The sequence below is a fragment of the Hypanus sabinus genome, chromosome 4 (assembly GCF_030144855.1).
Source record: "Hypanus sabinus isolate sHypSab1 chromosome 4, sHypSab1.hap1, whole genome shotgun sequence".
In the NCBI taxonomy this organism is placed as follows: domain Eukaryota; kingdom Metazoa; phylum Chordata; class Chondrichthyes; order Myliobatiformes; family Dasyatidae; genus Hypanus; species Hypanus sabinus.
Window position 1 is genome coordinate 15551235 of NC_082709.1, and position 26391 is coordinate 15577625.

Below are 26391 nucleotides of genomic sequence, written 5' to 3' on the forward strand. Positions count from 1 at the left end.
CAACCACGAGTACAGAGAGAATAATTTACCTCAGCTTCTTCCAAAGGCACACTTATCAAAGAAGCCAGTCATGAGGCAGTTTCACTCAGTTTAGACCACAAGACTTAGGAGCAGAATTAGGCCATTCGGGCCATCATGTCTGCTCTGCCATTCCATCATGGCTGATTTATTATCCCTCTCAACCCCATAACCTTCTCACTGTAATCTTTGACACCTTTACTAATCAAGAACCTACCAAATCTCCATTTAACTATTCCTAATGACCTGGCCTCCACAGCCATCTGATGCAATGAATTCCACAAATTCACTACCCCGGCTGAAGAAATTCCTCCTCATCTGTTCTGAGTGGATGTCCCTCTATTCTGAGTGTGCCCTCTGGTTCCAGGCTCATCCACTATGGAAAACATCCTCTCCACATCCACACTATCTAGGCCTTCAAAATTCCATCAGTTTCAATGAGATTCCCTCCCCCCCCCCCATCGTCATTCTTCTGAACTCCAGCAAGTATAGGAGGTGGGAGGAGGGGAAAGAGGCTCGCTGGAAAGTGATAGTTGAAGCCAAGTGAGTGGGAAAGTTCAAGGGCTGGAAAAGAAAGATAGGACAGGAGAGTGGACCACAGGAGAAAAAGAAGGAGGGGACCCAGGGGAAGAAATAGGCAAGCAAGAAGTGAAAGGTCACAAAATGATATTAAGATTGAGGAACAGCCATGAAAGTGTATATGGTGTATTCTGTAACCTTATGTCAACTTGCCCATCTGCATCAGGAAATTTCACAATCATACCTCGTCCTTCATCCTAGTCATTTATTGTCAAGTTATTCACTGGATCTAAATACAAGTTCTCTACCCCACAACTGTGGATTCTATCACACACATGAACTGCAGCTCATAACTATTCATTGACATATTACAAAAGGCAATGTGAAATCAATAATCACCACTGGCTTCACCAATGACCATATTTCCCAAATGAATAAGTTATCATTGAGGGACAAGGCTTAAAGGAATTTGTAAACCAGAAAATGAATGCAATGTTTAGGCATGAGTTAATATCAGTCAGCAAAAACAAAGCTGACACACGAATAGAACTTTGTGCACTTTGGGATGGGAATGGAGTTTTTATGGTAAGCTGAGTATTATGGAAATACTTGGCACGGCTCTAAAGATAATGATGCAGAAATTACCACCAAAGTTTTGAATTAAAGTTTAGAACATAAGATGGTGTTGAAAACTGTTCTGTAAAGTTATTTTCATCTTGCCTTATCCCTCATCTTCTAGCTGTCATACAAATCTTCAAGACCCAATATTCCACAAGCTTGCCTCCTTCATCAAAACCCTCCCTGAACTTCAGAAACAGTTACAAATTAGCCGTTCTGTCTCCTTAGAAGCAACAGCGGTCCTTCTTAGGGTAATGCTTTGGTTTTTAAATCTATATTCCTCCACGGGTACTGAACTGTTACAACTTAGCTTCATCAACACGCCCTGTCCACTATCACCGTTAGACTCTGCTGATAGATCCCACTGCCAGTACTTTGCTGCCCCGAACTGCAGCCGCTCATTCAGTTGTGCTTGATGTACGATCTTCTCAGTAACACTTCCTCCAACCCCACTCCCGACTCCCTCATTAACCTCCACCTTCCTCCCGCACCGTCCCTTCGAGCTCCCGGTGCCTTCTATGATTTAAAATCTCGTTAGTGATGGTATTTCAGTTTGCAGAGACAGCAATGTTACAGCATGCAATATCCATAATAATGAGCCTCAGATGCCGGTGTACAAGCCCGAGTCAGTGAGCAGGAGGCGGCAGGGACTCGCCTCCAGTCCCAGTGAGTTGCTTCCTGGGCCCCGAGCCATGTTCGGCACCAACTCCTCCAAAACTCATTTCAAGCAATTTACAAGCAAGTTCAGTCGTTCAGCTTCAACTCCCACCTCCCCCGGCCCCTCGAATTCAGGCCGCGCAGTATTTTTCATTTAACGTCGAATTACAGGCTTCAAACTCACCACACACGCTCGGTGGGGCCTCGCCAATGAATCAGCCGAACCTGGTGCTCCCTCTGCTTCCGGGCCAAGTGATCATATCCGCTTTCGCCAGATGTGACTCAACCTGTGGAGACAAAGCACAAGGTCTGCAGCTGTTGAAAAACGTGAAGCAAAACTATTTAAGTGCTAGATTCACGCAGGTAACATCCGAAGGGAGAACGTTTGTGCCCTTTCCGGCAGTCTGTCAGTGGCCTTAAAGTGGTAGATGATACAGTAAGAATGCTGTCACTTTAGCAAATCGCTTGTGCCCTGACCAGAATCTTTAGTTTAATTCAGCCATCGTGCTGTGACTTCATCCACTTAATACTGCTGTACGTTGGAGCAGCCGAAAATACTCCAAAAAGGATGAAAAATGTTAAAAATCTGAAATAGAAAAACAGAAATCCCTTGACATATTCCGCAGGCTAGTCAGCATCCATGGTGGGAGAAACAAAGAAACAAGCCTGACAAAATGGGATAAGTGATGTGTATGAAAAGACGTGTACATATCCAGGATAATTTTTTTTTCAGACATCACTTCTTGCTAGTGACCTTTCTCAACAATTTCGGTAGATTGGCCAAAGCGTAGTTAGTCAGCCGGTATACTGCAAAAACCAAAGGTCAGCACGACGTCCAAACGCATTAATAAAATGTATCTTTCAAAGCCTCCACAATATGGTTTCTCTTCTACTTACAGTGACTGAATTAATAATTTGCCACTAAAGTCGGGATCACCATTTTGAAAATGTAGCTTTTTTATCTTAAGGCTCAAACGCTAAATTAAACGCTTATGTTTTGAATTCATGCTTCAATATTTAAAATGCCTACCAAAACATAATTCTATTATCAAACCTTCCCTCTATTGGCTGTACTATCTTACTTCAATTATATATTCACAAATACCTTTCATACATGAGAATTGGGATGTTTCAGTTTCTCAAATTTCACAATTTTAGCTTTATATTATTAATGTAAAATCAAAACATTACATAAAATAGAAACTGAATAAATGGTTTGAAGAACATTTAGTATACCAATAATCCTTTTCACGTTCCACTTCATCAAAAGATGAAACAACCAATTAATCAAATATTTTAAATCTATACTCTACATATTTCTATGAACAGATTTGCTATCTTTGATCATGTTTTTCATACAGTTCTCTTTCAATTTTTACACTAAGCTATATAGTTACAATTTATTTGATGACTATATTTTTCTGTTTCTGTTTCTTAACTATTTCTGTGATGTTACATAGAAATTTTAAATGTATTTATTCTCTTTGCAATATATGAATATTACATGCAAATTGTTCCCTCAACCACTTTTCTTTGCTCACTATTCTCTTGATTTTTTTAGTAACTTGTTGCAAACATTGATCCTGGCGTTCCAAACTCAGTGGCCTTATTTTCCAGAGAAACTGTTGAGCGCAAGCTAACTCGTTACAACATCCCACCATTCCCAGAACAACTTCACACATGGCTGTCAAATGTTTTTATTTATTTATTGGGATACAGTGCTCAGTAGGTCCCTTGAGCTACACTGCTTGGCAATCCCCTGATTTAATCATGGGACAATTTACAATGACCAATTAACCTACCAACTGGTAGGTCTTTGGACTGTGAAAGAAAACTGGAGCATCCGGAGGAAATCCATGCGTTCATAGGGAGAATGTACAGACTCCTTAAAGGCAGTGGCGGGAATTGAACCAAGGTCGCCTGTTCGGTAAAGTGTTGTGCAAACCACTAAATTGTATGTCAAAGCTTCAGCTCAGTGAAAAGTAAATGCAATGTGCTTAGCACACTAAAAAAGCTGCACCAGCTAGCTAGGAGCTAGGAATGTATAATTCTATGGAAGCCTGCAACCTTCCTCCCCTTCCAGCTTTAATGATTTAGTTCTGGCAGCCGAATGGAAAATCAATTTCTCTAATGCAGAATTTAATTGAAACAACTCCAAGGAAAATGGAAATAGATAAAACTGGACATGAGCAAAGCTAGCCAACCAGAAGTCACCAGGATCAAAATGATCGAGGACAGAGCCCCTGAAAGCGAGCAGCAACAGCTTGATGAGAAACAATAATGTGTTAAGATCACCACTCCACAAGAGACAGAGGAAAGAAATGAGTGGGAAAAGGAAACAGCAGGTAGGAAAAAAAACAATAAAGTGGTAAAATCCATAGAAAATTAGAAGCTGAAAGAGAATGGCTATTGAAAGTATCCCAGAATAGAGCATAATAGGAATTTTTTAAATGGGCAAATCAATAAAGAACAGCTTTGCAAAAATAAGAAGAATAAAAATATTTATATTCCAATGGCCGTCCAGTCATAGATCACATATACAGTATAGAAGAGAGAAAGGATATAGTGACAATCTCAGTACATCCAAAAGCACTTTGCAACTAAAATAAAATGGATTCTGGTTAATTGGGACCAGTACCCTATTAAGCAGCTACCCCATTAGCCAAAGTTTCATGGAAATAGTTAAAAATGTATGAAAAACTGAGAAACAAATTACATATTTAAATAAAATATAGAACAATTTGGAATACTACCAATACTACTACAGTACTATAAAACTGTGTATTAGTTCTTAATAGTTATCAAAAAAGGAATTCATCCAGTGTACACTACCATGTTCTTTTGATTGACTGTAAATGAACAAAATGCAGACATCTAGTACAGATAATGGACTGCCTTCATACAATGCTTTGAATGGTTTTGTCTTCCAAACCTTCACTTTGATTGTAACATTCAAGATGATTGTCAAAACCTTCAAATTCTTAGTAGCTCCTAACTTGTTGAAGTAATGAAATTGTTTCATTTTCACTCCCAGCCGTTTCTGGCATTTCCAATCTTGAATGCTTGAAACCACAGTGAGCAAAACAGTTCTGAATTGTCTTAATGCTTATTTGTCGCCAATTATCAGTGACAAAAAGAATCGCTTTTTGAACACAAATACACACAACTTACGCTATTTGAAAACGGGTTGCACAAAGCACGGTGCAGTGTCTAATAGCCGCACAAGTGCACAAACTGACACTCATTAAAAACTGTTTGGCAACAGTATCCTGCCCCAATTACATATTATATGTCTCAAATAAGTGGCTGCCCCAATTAACTGGGATGCACTGCAATTACATTTAATATAGTCAACTCTGTACTGATCAGGGTGGCCACACACCTGCTTTTTAATAAACAAAATATTAAAACTCATATCAATAAATTTAAAAAAAAATCTGCCATTTTCTTAAGTGGAAAATTGTCCTCAAATTTCTGATTTATAATTTTTGTTACATTTCACATTAATGCATGATTTGATTTTGCCAAATGATTATGTTCTTGAAAAAAGCTTGTGTATGCATACAGTAAATGTGTAGGTGTACTGCTGTGCCACCCAAGAGTGAAACTTTGCAGTGCTCAAAATAGCAATAGTTGTGCTGAACAATCCTGCATTGTGTTTGAACCCAGTTTAAGGATGGCACAGATGACAAGCTCACCACACTCACCTGCTTCAGCCTTAAACAGCCACCCTCAGGAAAAGGCTCGGACAGCCAGGAAAAGGACTTGATAATAACAATAGTACATTAATAAATATATAGTTATGTATATATTGCTTACTTATATATTATTATTATTATTTATTTCTTTTTGAACTTACACATTTTTTTGTCTTTTGCATGCTGGTTGAACACCCAAGTCATTGATTCTGTTATGGTTCTTATTCTATGGATTTATGCCCACAAGAAAATGAATCTCAGGGTTGTATATGATGACATATATGTACTTTGATAATAAATTTACTTTGAACTTTGACTAGGAGAAGATTTAGGCACAGCTCGAGCACAGAGGAATCAGGGCTACTTTATGGTTACATGTACTGAACTATATAGAGCATATTATAGGGCTGGATATGCAGACGGGTCACTGTGGGAATGAGGCCAGGTATGTAATTGGAATGCAGTCAAGAATGAGAGTTGGGGAACGTGGTGGACTCAGAGAAGAAAGGAGCCTGGAGGAAGATGAGGGGATGGCAGAGAAGTTCGGGGATAGAGAGAGCAGATCATGCAAGAGAAAATGAACAGGTGTGAGAAAGGGAGGAGCTATGCAGTGGGCAAGAACACAGTGTTTGCATGCATATGCACAAGAAGCACAAATGTATTTGTGTTGAATTGCACCCAAACATATACCCACCAATGTGAAAGCACTAATATTCGTGCTACACAGTCTGGTGTCCTTTGTCCCCTTGCTAAGGATCAAAACCTCACTGTCAAATCTAAGTCATGGTTGTTGTGGTAAGGCGTAACAAAAAAACACAAATACAAAGTGGAAAGTGGTGCAGACCTCATTAACACTGCTCACAGGTCACAAAAGCGTGCTTGTTATTTTAACAAGGATGTTCAAAAAGTATTAAGTTTTGTCTAAAAGCTTGGTTGGTTGATGACAATAGTGAAACTATTTGGACAAGAGGAAGATGCTTTTGCATATCTTATATTGGCCAAAGCGATATTTCTGAATGTTTATTAATAAAAAAAAGTAGGGGTACTGAACATAGTAAGTATGTAACTCCAAGTGTTCCACATTTTATAAACTGTTAATTAATGGGTGATTGAAAGGAGTGTTCATTTATCTCATGTGGCGGATACTTTTAAGATGGCGCTAGTGAAGCACAGTAACAACTTGCTGGCAGCAATCAAAACTATTAACTACTTTATTAATCACACTTTTCCTTGAAAACAATCACTGCAATCAATAACCTGAAACTTCCCTCTCAGAGTTGAGATTTTGAACCACCTGTACAATCTAGCAATGTTGCGATGTGAACTGGAGCCTCAAAGGTGCAGGATGGTTTAGAATTAAGGTGTAGAATTAAGGTGGCAGGGCCTGGGCTCGGGCCCGAGAGCAGGGAATGAGCCAATGTTTGGGCACTGCTGGAGCAGACTTTGAGGCAAGTGTCAAGGCAGCAGTGCTCTGGCCTGAGTGAGAGGAATGACCCGCTGCTTGATCGATTTAAGCACTGGGCCAGATTGAAAAGGTCTGGGTGTTGGGGCCAGAGGAGAGGGATGGAATGGTCTTCTGTTCATTGTTCTGCGAGACTTACTCGACTTTATACTGAACTGAGACTGTGGCCTGCAACTAACGGGCTCCTGGTTCAGCGGCAGTGATGACTGGCTTCGTGGCTGTGGACTCACTTTCATGAACTTCAGTTCTGAATGTTATTTGCTTACTGTTAGTGTTTTTACAATTTGTGTTTTTCCCTGCACATTGGGTGCTTGATGGTCTTTTTTTAATGAGTTCTATTGTGTTTCTTTGTTTCGTGGCTGCCTATAAAGAAACAAATCTTAAGGTTGTATGTAGTATACATACTCAGATAATAAATGTACTATCCAGTTCTTGTGCATCATTTTGTTCCAGTGACAGGAGTGTTACTGATGAGGAATGCTTTGTGATAAGAGCTTATGAACACTTTCAGGATTACACTGGTGAAAGACTTCACTGATCTGCAAGCTTTAAGAATTCTAAGTTGCAACAAATGCCCAGAGCATTCTTATCTCTTGGATGGGCTGGAATTTCATTTATTTCTGAAAGTCCATCTACATTCTTATTCCATGCCATATTGTAAATGATTGGGAGACAACAAAAGTCCCAGCATCAATCCTTGCAATACTCAACTGGTTACAGCCAGAAGAACAACTCTTTACCACAACCTGCTGCCTCCTGTCACCAAAGCCAATTTTGGAACCATTTTGCCAACCTGTTGGAATACATACTGGATCCCCTAATCCTCTGGACCAGCCTATCTTGTGGAACTTTATCAAAAGGCCTTGCTTTTTGTAAAAGTAAACTATATCCCAGGTTGACGGTGAATCAGTCCTTGCCTATCCAACTCAGTATACTGTAACTTGTGTCTCTTAGGATATTTTCCAATAATTTCCCTACTATTGTTGAAGGTTCATTGATCTATAGTTTTCAAGTGTTTCCTTACTGTCCTTTATGAAAAAGGAAACAACATTAGCTATCCTCCAGTTTAAGTGATACCTCACCCATGCTTAATAAAGAAGTAAAGATCCTGTTGAGTTCCAGTAGTCTTCTTCCTTATTTGCTACAGCATTCTGTCCTTCATAGTCCTTCCAACATAAAACATAGGAGCGGAATTAGACCATTTGGCCCATCAAGTATGCTCTGCCATTTCACCATGGTTGATTTACTATCCCTCTCAATCCCATTCTCCCCATTACCTTTGACATCCTTAATAATCAAAACCTTTCAACCTCAGCTTTAAATATACCCAGTCACTTGTCCTCCTGAGCCATCCATTCACAGGTTCACCACCCTCTGGCAAAAGAAATTCCTCCTAATCTCTTTTCTAATGGGACATACATGTATTCTGAGGCTGTGCCATCTGATCCCAGAGTCCCCCACTATAGGATACATCCTCTCTATTTACAGTCTATCTAGACCTTTCAATTTTCGATCATTTTCAGTGAGATTCCCCACTTACCATGCTTCTAAATTCCAGAAAATTCATCCCCAGAGCCTTCAAATGCTGTTCATACGTTAATCCTTACATTCCCCAGGAGAATTCTCGTAAACCTCCTCACAGAGTTCAAAGTTCAAAATGAAGTTATTATCAAAGTACGTACAGTTCTATGCAGAAGTCTTTAGATATATATACACACACACACACACACACACACTGTGTGTGTGTGTATATAGCTAGTGTACCTAAGATGTTTGCACTCTCATCTCTCTCATGGCTGTGCTCCTTGTAGATGTGCTCAGTGGGAGTTCTTCTCCTGAGACGGACACTGGACCCTCTCCAACACCAGCACCTTTCTTAGATAAAGAGACCAAAACTGATCACAATGCTCCGAGTGTAGTCTGACCAATGGCCGATAAATCCTCAACGTGACATCCTTGCTTTTATAATCTAGTTCCCTCTAAATGAATACAAACATTACATTTGTCTTCCAAACATTGACTCAAGTACAAGTTTACCTTCAGGAAATCCTGAACAAGGACTCTGAAGTCCATTTGCACCTCTGATTTTGGAATTTTCTCCCTGTTTAAAAAATAGGCTGTGCCTTTATTCCTTCTACCAAAGTGACATACTATACACTTCCCTACACTGTATTCCATCTGCCACTTCTTTGCTCATTTTCCTGATCTGTCTAAGTCCTTCTGCACACTTCCTGCTTCCTCAACACTACTTGCCCTTTCACCTATCTTTATATCATCTGCAAACTTGGCAAGAAAGCCAAGGATTCCGTCATCCAAATCTTTGACATTTAACGTGAAAAGAAGCGGTCCCAACATTGACTCCTGTGGAACACCACTAGTCACAGGCAGCCAATCAGAAAAGGCCCCCTTTTTTCCCACTCTTTGCTTCCTGCCAGTCAGCCAATCTTCTATACACGCTAGTATCTTTATGTAATACCATGGTCCCTTATCTTGTTTCACAGCTCATGTCAGACCTTCTGAAAATCCAAGTAAACAGCATCCACTGACTCTCCTTGACTAAGCTCCTATTATTTCCTCAAAAAATTACAACAGATTTGTTGTGCAATCTTTCACCTAAAGGAAACCATGCTGACATTGTCCTATTTTATCATGTGTCTCCAAGTACCCTGAAACTTCATCTGTAAAACAGCATCTTCCCAACCACTGAAGTCAGACTAACGGGCCTATAATTTCTTGTCTTTTGTCTCTCTCCCTTCTTAAAGACTAGAGTGATATCTGCAATATTGCAGTCCTCTGCAACCATTCAGAATCCAGTTATTCTTGAAAGATCAATATAAATGCCTGCACAATCTCTTCAGCTACCTCCTTCAGAACCCTGGGTTGTCATTCATCTGTTACAGGAGTCTTCTCTACCTCTTAGATCTTTCAGCTTCACAAACACCTCCTCCTTAGTATTGGCAACTACACTCAATTCTCCCTCCTGACCTTCGCGCATTTCTAGCATACTGCTTCCACAGGGAAGGATGACTCAGTGTACTTGTAGTCTGTCCTTTGTTCCTTTGTTCCCCAAGTCAAGTCACTTTTTATTGTCCCCATTACTATCATTCAAGCATCATTTTCCAGCAGTCCAATATCCACTCTCTCCACTCTTTTATACGCTCATTGGCTACTTTATTAATTATATGAATGGAGTCCAGTGTGAGCTTCTGTTGCTAAAGCTTCAAGGTTCAATGTGCTGTGTGTTTAGAGATGGTCTTCTGCACACCAGTGTTGCAATATATGGTTATTTGAGTTACTGTTACCTTCCTGTCAGCTTGAACCAGTCTGTCCATTCTCCTCTGACCTCTCTCATTAACAAGGTGTTTTCCCCATAGAATGTCGCTTGCTGGATTTTTTGTACCATTCACTGTAAACTCTAGAGAGTGTTGTGCGTGAAAATCCCCGGAGATACTTAAACCATCCTGCTTGGCGTGAACAATCACTCCATGGTCAAAGTCACTTAGACCACATTTCTTCTCCATTCTGATGTTAGGTCTGAACAACAACTGAATTCTTAACTATGGCTGATTAGATATTTGCATTAATGAACAGGTGTACCTAATAAAATGGCCACTGAGTGGTATATATCTGAAAAACTTTTAGTAACTTCTTTATATTATTGGCTAGCTTACCTTCATATTTCATCTTTTCTCTCATTACTTTTGAGTGGCTTTCTATTGGTTTTAAAGACCTCCTCTAGCTTTTCACTCATTTTTCCTAAATTATATGCCCTCACTTTTGATTTTTTGCTGTCTTTGACTTCCCTTTTCAGGCACAGTTGCCTCATCCTCCCTTTTGAATGCTTCTTCTTTGTTGGAATGTATCTATCCTATGCCTTACAAATAGCTGCCAGAAACTCCAGCCATCTCTGTTATGCCATCGTCCCTGCTGGTATCCCTTCCAATCAACTTTGGCCATCTCTTCTCTCGTGCCTCTGCAGTTCCCCTTACTCCACTGTAATACTGGTGCATCTGATTTTAGCTTCTCCCTCTCAAACCAGAAGGTGAATTTCATCATATTATGATCACTGTCTCCTAACAGTTCCTTTCTCTTTAAGGTCCCTAATTGAATCTGTTTCACCACACAACACCCAAGCCAGAATTGCCTTTTCCCTTGTGCACTCAATCACGAGCTGCTCTAAAGAGCCATCTAATAGGCATTCTACAAATTCCTTCTCTTGAGATCCAGCACCAACCCTATTTTTCCAATTTTCCCACATATTGAAATCCTCCATGACTATCATAACATTGTCCTTTTTTACATGCATTTTCCACCTCCCATTATAATATGTACCCCTCATCCAGGCTACTGTTTGGACATGTATATGATGCCCATCAGGGTCTTTTTACCTTGCAGTTTCTTAACTCTACATCTTCCATCCTTACAAACCATAGAAATGATAGTTTTGGAATGAAATGCATTCTGAGGTTTCCAGTATGACTTGAATATGAATACAATGTATGGTTTAAATCTGTATTTTGCTTTTGATACAATAATATACAGAGAGATCAATAGCCAATTTAGTCATTCCTGATACTATATTTACTCCTGGGTGACATTACAGAATAACATGGTGCTGGTGCGTACAGATCCTGAAAACATTGGAAGATAGGAGCCTCTGTGGTTGGTTGAGTTTAGAATCAAGACTTGGCTGAGAGAAGTTCAGAATTAGTAGGTCATTGTTCCAGGATTCAGATACTTCAGACGCAACAGTAAGGGGAATTGTTTTACTGATTTGGGTGAATGTCATAGTGGCAGTTGTTCAAAGCCTAGAAGGCCCATTGAATGAGGCTATATAGTTGTTGATCAGGAATAAGAGAGATGCAAGAACTATGTTGGCATTACACTGTAGGTCTTCCAAAAACCAGCAAGGCATTGGGGAACGGATACGTAGACAGCTTATGGAAAGATGTAAAAAACAACAGTGTAGATACAGTAGGTGATTTTAATTTCCCCAGAATTGACTAGGACACCCTCAGTGCAAGAGGCTTAGATGGGGCAGAATTTGTTAAAATCACATCCAGGAGGGTTTCTTGCCACAGCATGCAGATAATCAAACCAGGAATGGGCCATTCTACAAATAAGACCTTAAGACCATAAGACATTGGAGCAGACTTAGGCCATTTGGCCATCAACTCTGCTTCACCATTAAATCATGGCTGATTTATTCTCCCTTTCAACCCCATTGTCCTATCTTCTCCCTATAACGTTTGACGCTCTAACTAAAAACGAACCAATCAACCTCTGCTTTAAGTATACCCAATGATTTAGCTTCCACAGCTATCTGTGACCATGAATCCCACAGATTACTATCTCCTAGTGAAAGAAATTCCTCCCCATGTCAGTTCTAAAGGGATATCTTTCTATTCTGAGGCTGTGCCCTCTGGTCCTAGACTCTCCCAATAATGAAAACATCCTCTCCACATCCACTCTATTTAGACCTTTCAATATTGAGTAGATTTCAATGAGATCCCTCCTCATTCTTCTGAAATCCAGTGAGTACGGGTCAAGAATCATTAAACATTCCTCATACGAAAACCTATTTCATTCTCAGAATCATTCTTGTCAACTTCCTCTGGATCCCTCTCTAATGCCAACACATCCTTTCTTACATATGGGGCTCAGAACTGATCCCTGCACTCCAAATGTGATGTGACCAACACCTTGTAGAGCCTCAACATTACACAATTGCTTTTACATTCTAATCCTTTCAAAATGAATGCACACATTGCATTTGCCTTCCTTACTATCAACTCAACCTGCAAGTTAATCTTTCGGGAATCCTGTGCTAGGACTCCCAAGTCCCTTTGTACCTCTGATTTCTGCATTCACTCCCCATTTCAACAATAATCCAATTCTTTATTCCTTCTACCAAAGTGCATGACTATGCGCCTTTGTACACTGCATTCCATCTATATTTGCCCATTCTCCTAATTTGTCCAAGTGCTTCTGTAGACTCCTTGTTTCCTTAACACTACCTGGCTCTCTATCTTTGTATCATTCCCAAAACTGGCCACAACGCCTTTAATTCCATCATCCAGATCTTTAACATATAACGTGAGAAGTAGTTGACTCAACACCGACCCTTGGGACATACACTGGTCACTGACAGCCAATCAGAAATGATTCCCTATATTCCCATTCTTTGCCTTCTTCTGGTTAGCCAATCTTCTGTCAATGCTGGTATTTTTCTTGTAATACTGTGGGCTCTTTCTAAGCAGCTACATGTGCAGCACCTAGTCAAAGGCCTTTTGAAAATCCACCGATTCTTAAACCTTACATCTGCTTCCTTTTTCTTTTTGACTTCTATTTGCAACATCTCTAACTTCTGACATTTCCACTCTAGGAAACAGACTCTGAGCATCAACCCTCTTGCTACCTCACAAAATTTAATATACTTAAATTACTTAAGCTCTTCAAGGTAGTGGTGGTTGTCCATCATGTTCAACGATGAGAGGAGACCTGTCCAAGAGTGGAAAAGTCATTGTACTGGGCCAGTTCCACACTCCCTTAACCTCAGGAGTCAGGGCCCAGAGGTATTATGTACAAGCATCACAAACTGGGGTCTTCCTTATTGCAATGAATGACCATGACATCTTCTCTGCCCTTCACTCTCCACAGAGTGTTGCAGAACCACCTTTCTGCCTGCTGGATCTCACTGTAGATCTCATCCGTACAGTCCGCCGGAGCTGACTTCACATGCTAGGACAGGCATGTCCCTATCTCACCAGTTCTGAGCCCCGCCAGCTACCCTCACCTGGTTTAGCCCACCTGTCGAAGTGATGTACCAGGGTGTAGCTAATGCTGCATGCAAACAGCTACTTGGAGCCACAGGCAAGAGATGAAGGGACCAAAGGTTCATAGATTGTCTGAACTATCCCTTTGAAAGGACCCTAGGCATGACATCTAGAAAATTCTAAGACAGATCCAATGATCCAGTAATTATGTGTTATCCATCGAAATATCCACCACCTTCAAGAAGATTCCATCTCCAAATCCATCTTCCATTCCTCTTTCAGGATTCCATTAGGATCATTCCCTCCATGATTGTCTGATGACATTCCTCTTGTCAAGCCACATTACCATTGAACTGAAGGAAAGGCATCATCTGCTCTTTTACTTCACGCTTTCTAAACAAACAAGGACCAAAACAGTCCTTTAAGGTGCACCAATGATTCATTTGCTCTTTTTCTAATCCTGTGGTTCTGCATTCAGTACTCATAATACCATCTCTTCGACACTGGGGGAAGCAAATGCAGGTTGGATGATTACCTTGCAGAGAATCTTTGTTCAGCGTGCAATTGCTCGAGCTTCCACTTGCCTGTCATGTCACTTCTCTATCTATCTCCAACTTTGACCTATCTTTCAGTGGGCTCCTGCATTATTCCAATGAAACCCAATAGAAGCTCGAGAAGCAACACCACATTCACACCGCTACCTATAAGGAGCTTGTACGTTCTCCCTGTGACTGTGTGGGTTTCATCCAGGTGCTCTAGTTTCTTCCCACCATGCAAAAGACGTACCAGTTGGTAGGTTAATTGATTATTGTAAATTGCCCTGTGCTTAGGTTAGGATTAAATTGGGGGATTGCAGGATGGGTGAGGCTTGAAGGAATGGAAGGACCTATTCTGCACTGCATCTCTAAATAAGTAAAAAATCATCTGCCTGGGCACTTTGCATCCTTTGGAACCCTCAACTGTGACTCTATCCTTGACAGGAAAATTACTTAAGTTAACTTCGCAGGCATCGTTGGTTGATAAAAAATGGAAAAAAGCATATGTTGACCAAAAAAAAAAGTCTTAGTAGCAGATTATATTGATGAAGTTCTAAATTAGGAAAAAAAGGATATCAAACACACATTCATGATCTCATTCCCAACTTCTTCGAAGGGAAGAATATGTTAGATCACCTCAGAATGCTGCAATTACAGCCATCTTCCAGAAAAACTGGATTCTAATTATTGCAGTGGTCCTCCTGCTGTATGTCAGAGTGAAGTCATTCCAGGAGGAAACTTCTTAATCATCTCCTCCAACACCTTCAAGAGAAATGTACGGATTGGCATTCATCATTAAACACAGCCATTTTTAGTTCTCAAAAAGGCCTTTGTCAAAAAAGAGGCACTGTGAATTATCACTGTTTTTAGGCTGCCCTTAGATCTGTCTTACACCTACTACGCAATTAGATTATAAAAACAGAAAAAGAATGAGTAAGTCTAGGCCATTTGGTCCTTTGCACTTGCTCCACCATAACTTATCTTCTATCAGAGCATGACCTTCCTGCTCTCCTCCCTATCCCTTGATTCCCTTAAGATGTAGGAATCTACTGATCTCTATTTTGAACAATCTTATTCACTGAGCCTCCAAAGCCCTTGGGGTGGGGTACAGAATTTACTATAGGTGAAGAATTTTGTCCTTGTCTCTGTCTTAAATAGCCTACCCCTTATGCTCAGATTGTGACCCTGGTTCTCAACTTCTCATCTAGGGGAAACATCTCCCCTACATACAGCATATTAAGCTGTCAAAACTTCTGCACATTTCAATGTGCAATATATCTATTTTTAGGTAAGGACACTACCAATGACCTGCAGAATTGCAGTAAGACAGCTCTTCTGTTCTGCTCAAATCAACTCATAGTAAAGACCAATACTACATTTTCCTTTTGAAGTGCCTACTGCACAGCCAGATACTTAGTACAAAGATACCTATGTCCCTTTAAACATTAATATTACCATAACTTTCACTTTTTAAGAAAATGATTTTGAGCATCTATTTCACATTTTCCCGATGTACCCCATCTGCCATGTTTTTGCCACTCATTCAGCTCAACTATATCCCCTTGAAACTCCCTTTCTTTATCTGCAGGGAAATTCGTTAAAAGACCCCTCCTTGCATTCCCACCTATTTTTCTATCATCAGCAAACGTCAAAAATAATATTTGATTGCTGCAGTCAAACTTGATATGGACCATGAAATACTGGGACCCAAGCACCAATACCTGTAGTACTCCACTAGTCACAGCTTGTCAAACTGAGAAGAACCTGTTTTCTGTCACTCTTTTTTTTGGTTGGCTAGCCAAAATATAATACCCCCAATTTTGTATGCCTTAGTCTTTTTCACCAACCAATTGTATGAGACAGTATGAAAAGTCTCCTGGACATCAAATACACTCCAGTCACTGGTTTTCTCTTTTCTGTTAGTCACATCCTCAAAGAATTCGTCAAATGTAATTTTTCCTTTCATAGTCTATTCAGACAGCAGAATTCTATTACTCTTTGCAAGATTACTTTTTTACATTCTTTAATGCAGTCATTATTACTACTACAAGATCAATAGTTTTCTCTTTCCATCTTTTTTTAAATGATTCAATCACATCTGCTGCTCTCCAATCCATAAGCACAATTACAGATGAGCATTCAATATCTCTACAGCTACCTCTTTCAAGAAGCAAGCTAAAAGACTGTTGAATCCCTGGAATTTATCAGCTTGTAATCTCACCAGTATCTCCATTAGTAATTCTTCATTTCCTTCATATCTTCATTCTTGCTTGACCCTAGAATCTCTGGTATGTGTGACAGGCATTTTTGTCTCTCCTGTGAAGACAGACACAAAGTAATTTTTTATTGTTTAATTCCTCTTCTATCTCCATATGCCACATGACTATTTTTTTCTATCTCTGTCTGTAAAGGAGCCACAGTTGCCCTCACAAATCTTTTAACATATCTATGACAGCTCTTATACTGCATCTCTATGATTCTTGCCAAGTTATTCTCACATCCTCTCTTGCCTTTCGTTGACAATTTCTTTGTTCTCCATGTTGAATTCTAAAATCCTTCAATTTTCAGACTAACTGCATTTTCTAGTAACCTCTTCCTTGATTTAATACTACATTTAATTTTTTTTGTCAGCTATAACTGAAAATTTTTTGCCTTTTGGGTGTTTATAACTTAGAGGGATACTTCTTGTTCTGCAGATTTTGCATTATTTCTTTAAATGCTAGCCATGGACTAACTATTTACAAATTATTCACAGCCTACTCATCCCTTTAGTTTGTGTTGATGTAATGGACAGAAGTTATGATTTTAATGAATGGGTCCTGGACAGTAGTCATCTTCGTGCACCATGGTGCAAGGCTAGGTTGTGTCATCTCAGCTCCAGCAAGCTTGCTGCTGGACTGGTGCTAATGTCCAAGACAAGTGAGAAGCTTTTCAACTCACATTGCCTCCGTTCCAGAACCTATGTCTGAGATTAGAGTGACCGTGATCAGCAATGTGCAGACAATGCTTGCAGGTGTACATGTTTGGAGAGCAAGCTCCAAGATGCTTTTGACTGCTTCACTGGTGACCATTACACAAAATATCCACAAAATGAAGTCACTTACCAAGCAGTCACTATAGCACAAGTCTCTATCCAGCCCTGAAAATAAAGGCCCACAACTGGATTCCAGATGGACTGTTTCATCTCTCAGAGAATGCAGAGAACAATAATGAGGTTCACTATACCCTTACGTACACCAGTACAGACTACAGCTATCTGAGGTATACAGTGTTTGAAGATCTGGATTTCAACCACAGTCCACAAAGCCCACTGGTCACAATGATGCCCACCCTCCTGTACATTTCTGAGACTACCAGCACAGGGTATATCAAACCACAGGAGAAGATACCACTTCTGTTGCTTCCACAAAATCCGCCTAATCCATTGGCAAATCCATGATTATCCTCGTCTCCCAAGCCAATACCACTTAACACAATTGGCCTATATGGCCACCCACCAACATTCTCATAACAACATCAAAATCTTGAAAGAGGCACTCTCTAAAACTTCTTCAAAGCAAGACATTAGTAGGTGGACAGAAGAACCATCGAGGATATTATCAAATCACCATCTTGTGCGAATGCCTGAACTTTGACTGTTTATAAAATGGGTACAAAATATTTGGTATTGAAAACATTTGAGTCTCTTTGTTGGGCACACACTGAAGCATAAATGACAGGGGCACGTGACTCTCTCACTGCCTTTCCCACCCGGGGTAGACTCTGTTGTTCCCTCCTTGGGCTCATCAAGCACCTCAGAACCCACAAAATTCTAGTAAAAGTGAGTTATCCTCTATCCTTAGTTACTGCTGAAGAAATATAAACCTTGTTTACCAATATGCCAATAAATCTATACATTTTACAAGATAAACCTATACATTTTATAAGATACTAACTAGGTCATAATACTGTTTCACCAAATATTTTAGAAATGATTTCCCATAACCTGAACCAAACCTTAGAACTAATTACTGCAGTATGACTATAGCCTCTCTGCACTCAAATTACCAAATACCTTTGAAGAAATAAAGTTTGATGGTGTAATAACTATTAGTTGTCCTGCAGTTCCTCAAGATACAACAAATTTTTACTTTTATCTTTTGAGTTAAAATTTCAATGACATTTAATTCTGAGAATGAAAAGGTACCTTAAAAGCTTTTGCACAACAATGTGGTATAGTATCATTTGAAAGCTGGGGATTATTTATTTCAAGACATCCTCTGTTGTTTTCATTAACTGGTGTCCTGTTAATAAAATAAAATCAACCTGCCCTTTATTTTGGGCATTATTACATACATTTAAATTGTATTTCATCCTTGTAAACCATTTATGCTATTCTTGCACAAATAGATTCTCACTGTCTAGTGCAGGAGTCTAGCAATTGTTGAATTAATATTTTTTAAAAGCAGAATAAATTTTAAAAGCTTATACTACAATAAAAAGCTAAAATATATAAGGAAATATTTTCTAGGGATCCACTGCACAGTCCCTCAATGAGGAACATTCATTTTGTTTATTTTGTTTAAAAAGCATCTTCACAATTGTTACATACTGAACATACAGATAATTGGAACAACACAAATACATCAAAATAGTAACATGTACTATATTCATCAATATAAAAATAAATAATAGCTTTCAATGTCCAAATACTAATGGTTAAAGTTCAGTTTCAGTACTTTTTGTACAACCTTTCATGGAATAACACCAGTTTTATATTTGTAAATTGAAAGTATTTTAAGAAAGCCATTTTCCTTGTGCATTTTCTTTCCCTACAACGGTTTCAATTAATCTCCCCAAGTATTATAACAGCATTGATTACACAATTGAAAATGAATTTGAAAGTGAGGATATAATGTTTTCAATGAAGAATTTCAGTCTGAGATTAAAGTATATTATGATCACCAAACATAAAATAAATATAAAGATTTCGAAGCAAAAGTTGCGTCATGTTAACAAAATTAATTCAGAACCAATAACGGGAAATTACTCCTATGAAACAAATATTTATGATTAAATCCGAACAGAAAGATATTTTATTTTCCCTGCTGAAACAATTGATGATTTGAAAATAGCACGACAATGAAACCGCATGTGGAAGTTCTGTGAGATGTTCCGATTAGAAAAACAAATCCTCGTGCCCATAGCGAAAACGGAAAATGTTCTGGGCGACTTTAAAACAAAATCTGAATACGATTGCGGAGGCAATTTATCTTCGGAGGATTAACATTTTTTAAATGTTCACAATGGACCGAAAAAAAAACAAATTAACAAATCACCGTGTCAGCTGTAGCTGCTTCTTAGAATTGGGAAAAATATTTTCTTTTTGTATTTATTAGTTCATCTGTCTACTTCATCCCATGTGATAGCGCTACTCTAGCACAGTGTGCACTATTATGCACGGTACTTGGAAAGCAAAGAAAGTTTTTTTTCATCATTAATCCCCAATTTTTCCTAAGTTTTATTAAGTTATAATGTATGGTATTGTTTCATTGCCCTAATGTATTAACACGTACAACTTTCCAAATAAACTATTGTTATGACAGCATTTATTTTTTAACTAAAAAGAAAGAATGAAGCCACAAAGTTCCTGATAGAAAGTATTTTTTGACACTCATAAAGGTATACATTTTTTTTAAAAACAATGTTCGGTGAACCCATGTTATGTTCAAAGATCCCCAGAGTGTAATTAGTGTTCGTCTGTTTAGGCAAGATGCACATTATGTTGGTAAGGTTGCTACTAGGGATCTCAGATTTTTCTATTTTTTTAAATTTTGGGAGATGCTAATGTATTAATTGGCAATTTACATGCGTTTGCAGATGCTACCTTAGCTCAAACCTGACTCTGGAATGCTTGATGGAGATATCACAGTGCATTTGGCAGTTTTCCCATTTTAAAGAAAGCTTCAGCAACTCGAGAACATCTGACAGACCCGACAGCGTGAATTACAATTACATTACTTTTCACACTAAATGTGGGTGATAGCTACTTGGAAAGAAGTTTTGTCGTTTCGTTCCAAAAAACTGGAAAAAGAATTACATGGTCATGCTGTGCTTTTAAAGGCAGTTTGGCTCACTTAGGTCTATTTAACACCTAATTCAAAATAGTCCATAGGCGTCTGAATATGCTAATGTGATGTAATTAGTTTACTGCAAGCTAGAAAATTTGACAAACGTAAATCAAATTGCATTTAATAACGGGGCGACAACGAAGTGCGATTTTTGTCAGACAATATTTTATTGAATGATCTGTGGGTACTTTACGTTTTTTATATTTCTGTGGGTATCCAATGTCAGATAGAAGTCTTAACTACAAATGCTTTCCGAGTTGTGGTCAGGAACTGTACACGCATGATGTGATAATCGACTTTAGCAATGACTAAAGTAAGACCACCGATCATGATTTACGCACTTCCACTTACTGGCCTTAAAAGGTTTTAGATTTAAAACTAAAAACAGTCAAATTACACGATTCTGTCTGTATTTCCAGTGATGGGACGTATCTATGAAACAAATGCGATCATACTGTCATCAGGCACCTGTCGGCTGATTTCAACGCAGCATTTCTCTTTAAATAAATTAATATTTTAATTACGATCTGCCAATAACGACTGGGCTGATTTGTAGTCATATATTGGTGGTACGGAATTTGTTACAGACTGAAGGTGTGTCCATTATATTCTCTAATTTTGAATAGCAATAAATAATTGATACTGTGTGATGACGCTACTGTCAAAGTGATGGCGGTGGACAGTTTTATCCAAATAAAACACAAGATTACGGGAAAGGATGTTAATAGTGATGAAATGGATTTGCTCTTTAGAGAAAAAAATCAAAACGTGATAGCGAATCCATGACGCAGTTGTCGTATATGCATCATGTATTCCTTTTGTTAGATAATTTAAACCTTCAATTATTAATTTTATCCTCTATAGTGCCTTTACGATGAAATGCCACTTTCTCTAAGCCATTTTCACAAGTTTTAGTAAACCGTTTTAAATGGACAGTGATAATACCTCCAATTGTATATATATTGCAGGGTTTATTTCTCATTCAACCAACGCACCATATAAACACTAACCGTAACAGACTGAGCGAGAATTACATTATTTACTGCATGCAGGAAATAAAAATAGATGAAATTAGGCTTCAGTTTTCAGACGTATGAGTACATTTCTAGAGTGGGTTTTGGAAAATTGACATATTGACATATACAGCCGTGTAAGAAAACTGAACAATGAAAAATATGTAGTTACCTTTATCCATCGACATGTTTTATAAATGCATAAGTATGCTAACACAGATTTTGAGCAATTATTGTAAATATTTCATCGCTGTTTGTAACCTGTAATTGCCTTTCCTGATCTTGATTTTAAACATCCCACTTTATTTAGTTCAGTCTGAGATTACCATGAAATTATGTTGCCCGCATCACTAAGATGAAATTATATTGAAAGCGGAAAATTAGTTTCAGCTCTTCTTTGGGCTGAAGAGGAGTGTGGTATTTTACATGTTAAATAACTAGACGCCCCTAGAGTTTAATGATGGATCAAAGATGTTTTGCTGTAACAAATAATCGGATCTCAGGTAGGATATATCTTATTTTAGTTTCCACTGATCGTGATAAAAGTTCTCCTGCAATATTTGGCGCCCAGCTGATTGCGCGGGAAGCGCCTGTTGGCAATGCGCCACCTGAGGAACAGGCAATTCTGAATTGCACAGATCCATCCCTTTCTCTCTATCTTGATACATATATCTAGGCTCTCTTACAGACACAGCCCGCACTGATTAGCATGCCGTAATGAAGCCGAGCCGGCCCCATTGTTTTAACACCTCCCGATCCTGCCTCACCAATCTGTCACTATTCCCCAGCTCTGCTGATCGAGTCGATAAATGAGATGTATAATTAGTTGCCCGCACGAATGCCGCAGTCTTCTCACCCCGCTGCAGCTCCTGATTGCTATCACCTTCTTGCTCCTGGCAATTTTGACACCTCGTAATCAGCCTGCTGCTTCTCCCGATTCCATTTTTTGTCTCTACTTCCATCTCTCATTGTACCGCCTCAAAAAAAAGAAAAACCTTGCAAACAAGCTTTGCTTCTATGGTTACCACCAACCGTACCGAGAGGACGCGGGAAAATGAGACTCCTGAGGAAACTTATATTCACCACAACAGAGCTCCATCCCTCCATTTCCTGCCACCATTAGATTTAGGAAAACTAGCTTCTGGTTGTGTTAAAATTCGCCTCAGTAAATAATAAGGTGCAGAATAATACACAATAGTCGTAATTAAGTTTTCCATCGTACATCGATACACATGTGACAGTAATAAACCAATTTACCAATTTACATATATAACCAGTTTATCTCGAATCGCCCAAAGGAAACTACGAAACTTGAGTAGCATTCTATCCAAAATGGTAACAGAATAATAAAACTCCAGCCCATTGTTAAAATATTTGTTTCAAAAATATTTTCAGTTAGAATCAATGCAACTCACACAATATGCACTGGTTATCGTTACCAGAATATAGTTCACATTGCCGTATATTAATCAGCTAACTTCCTAAATACAATATCACCTTCAGCATCAAATGCTGTCACAATTGAAAACAAGCAAGGTAAGTAATTTTAAAAGGTGTACATGAAGCAATTGCGTTTTCTTTCACGGCAGATCATTTCTCTGCTGTTCTCGTTTATTTGCATTTGAAATCTTTCAGAGAATCAGTGTATTTTGTGCAAGTCTGTCTGGGAAATCTGAGAAACGGAGTCTCAATTCAGCTGATAATTAAACAACTGGATTACTTTAATTATACATCATTTCACACGGTAAAAGACTCAAACGATCTCGATGCACATCAATGCGAATGTTAAAACAATTCTGTAACAATAACTGAATTCAGCTTTTACCAGCCGAAGCTATTTGAAAGAGACAAATTTCATCTTAATATATATATTTTTTACCATTGAAGAAAATCAGTGCTGATGCAACAAATATACGAACGTCCTAACCATACATTTAAAGTATAGAGCAGAACTGAACAGATCCATCGTGTTCGGATCAAAGTTTCTGGTCCAGAGATGAAGGAGGAATGAACCCGTTCCAATATGACATGCTTTGCTTTCTGTTGCCGCGACTTAAGTTGGATGTTCATCCCAAGCAAAATAGCTGTCCGTCGTTAAATTAATATTAATAAAATACTGTTATAATAAAAGTAATGCAGAAATAGGATTGGTTACCTGATGATTAACGCCGGAACATGCCATATATTTCATTCGGGTCCAGTGAATATAGTCACCGTCTATACTTTGCAACATTTTTGAAGGATTAACACACAGCATTATTTTCAATAAGCTTTATCCTTAAGTGCGGACCTATGTTACCATTTATTCGTTAGAGAAAACGAATGGTTTAAATTTACAAGATCTCACTGTGCCTTTTACACAAGGCTAAGAATGAATTCCAAATACGACGATCGATTTTCGATAAGAATCATTTATTGATACAACTAAACAGGGGCAAACAGGTTATAAAATAAGTAAAAAGCTCCACTTTAATGAGCACAATCGCTATCGTCTGTCAATATTAACTCCGCCACTGCGCCGAGTGGATTCCTTATGACCATTCCATGGTCTTTATGTTAATACAGTTCATGCCTCAAACGATTTAAAGACATCTTAAGAATTTAAAGTTCCGTTTAATGAAAAGCCAACAGCAAAGACTGTTCACGGCTTGTACAACTAAGTCCACTCATTCGTCGAAATGTGCTGGTACTTGTCTCTCTCTCTCTCTGACATTAATGTTAAGAAATTCCCATTATTGGGGTAATAAATCCTACAATTTCCAAACCTGCAAATTGTGTTACTACAGTGATAGTTCTGCCAACAGTTTTGAGTTCGAAAAGCCAGCAGTTGCCGGCACTCGCTCAGTTTCCACGTGTTACATTAAGGCTGAGCTACAACATCCTATTGTGACACCATCACACATTGCGTTAGTACTCCATATATTATTGCTAAATTCAGGTTACAAACCAATGCATAATTTTAAGGAAAAAGATTTTCTTGAAGAGGAACTCCAACTAACAAATAAGCACGTCATAATTGCAAAGCGGGCGCAAATTTTTTAAAATAATACATATAGAAATGCAGTCTCAGAGGAGCGCAGTATTAGAAGTAGGCGATTCAGCCCTTCGAACCTGTTAGTAAATAATTTGTAAAAGGGACAGATTACCAGGAGAGTTTCGATTACTTTTTCTACATGAAGTGCGACTAATAAATACAGAAATTGCAGCCAACCCTTCCTTAATAAAAAAAATAATTTTAACGAAATATTCAGCCCCATTTTAGACTTTGCATTAGAGATTGATAGTCACCTTTAAAATTCTTGTCTTTGGGCATGTTTTCTCAATCGCAGAGGTGCAACGTGCTGTATATTTTTCGTATTATATTTACTTTTGGCATTTAAAAGTATTCCTGCAATTCTATTCACATTATGCACAGCCCGCGAGCTTAGTTCTTTTAAAATGTGCTTTATATTAGACAATTCTGTTAATTTCACCTGTTTCCTTGTTAAGCTTAACTCACACAGAATTTATTTCAGTTTCTAATATTTTTAATTTTGTACAGTGAGGATAAGCCGTAATTTAAATTTACCATAAATAACGACGTTAAGATTTTTTTAATATATCGAATTACCGGTTGTTATCCAACTTTAACTTTTTAACCGTCTCTGTAATTATAACATTGCCACAGTTGGTGTCTACTTTCTATTGTGATTCTCAATATCAGAATGCTAATGGGATGTTTATATATTTTTGAAGAATCTCTTCATTTCAACTCATTTTAATATACAAGCTGTTTTTATACAGAACGGTTACACATTTATCAATGTGTTTTTCCTATAATCCGGTTTTTTTTAGTAAAAATGGATTTTAAACTTTAAATTTCTAGATTCGTTGCGTCACCACAGTGGCTTGCTTAATTGATGCTGTCTGTCGGAAATAACTTCGATTTTCTCATTTTATTTTTGTTGTTTTCTAAGGACGGCCTAACCAATTTCATAAAAAAAATTTGAGGTAGTATTGTGCCGTTTTGACAGCAAATATAGCAGCCCAGCTACACCCCTCAAGATCCAACAAACAGCCAAAAAGGTACAGGAAGGGTTGTGTATTGGCGCTATTATAAACGGAGAGCCGTCTCTGAATAACGCAATAGAATCTGAATCACAATAAATGGATCTTTACATAAAACTGCGATTTCGGGACAGGAGGGATTACTGGAAATACCCAGCAAGTCAGGTGGCATTTTGCGGAATGAGAAACAATGTTAAATCTTCAGGTCAATCATCTTTCATCAGAACTGAAGAAGTGAGAAAGCAACCCTGGCAAATTTAAATCAAAATATATTTCTTTGATACTATCTCCAAAATGTAGCACTTTCCACAAATGAAAATACTTCCCCCACCCGCCCCCATAGCTAGAATACACAATAGTGAAGAATTACAAATTTGTGAGCAGTTATGGGAAAAGGAAATTCTCGTTGGGAATTTTGCAGACACTATAATTGTGACCATTGGCAAGTAAGCAGGCAAGCCCAGTTCGGTGAGAATCTCCTTGCCATCTTCCACAAAGAAAATCATTGCAAGTATTGTCCTCAATCACCTCTGTTCAATACCCAACGTGGTCCTTCCCAACCTGTGAAATAGATTCCATTCTCCAAGAGCACAGATGTTGTCTTACTCAGAACCCTACAAGAAGAGGCCATTTAGTCACCAGGTCCATGCCAGCTCTCCATTGCCCCATTCCCCCACTATTTACTTCCCTGTATACCACAATTTATTCTGTCTCACACATATGTCCATCAAGTTTCCTTTGATTCCATTAATCTGAATTAAGGGATAATTTACAGAGGCCAATAACATTAGCAGAACATCTCTGGGAAGTAAGGGAATTGGAACATCCAGTGAAAGAATGTGCATTTTCCCCACACACAGCAGCCAAGGGTTAGGATTCCTGAGCTGTGAGGCAGGAGGATTAACTACTGCATCACCATGCCAACCTTCACCATGTG

The 26391-nt window shown here is 38.6% G+C and overlaps 1 protein-coding gene and 1 long non-coding RNA gene across 2 annotated transcripts in view; one reads left to right on the forward strand and one right to left on the reverse strand.

Moving 5' to 3' along the window:
* Positions 1–2086, reverse strand: part of psmd14 (proteasome 26S subunit, non-ATPase 14) — a 100242-nt gene extending 98156 nt beyond the window's left edge. The window contains exon 1 of the mRNA XM_059966462.1: positions 1997–2086. The gene's annotated coding sequence lies outside the window, so the exon portion shown is untranslated. The remainder of the gene's footprint in view (positions 1–1996) is intronic.
* The window catches only part of LOC132392513 (uncharacterized), a 37831-nt gene continuing 13524 nt past the window's right edge, over positions 2085–26391 (forward strand). Inside the window, exon 1 of the long non-coding RNA XR_009511567.1 lies at positions 2085–2175. This is a non-coding gene — a long non-coding RNA (uncharacterized LOC132392513). The remainder of the gene's footprint in view (positions 2176–26391) is intronic.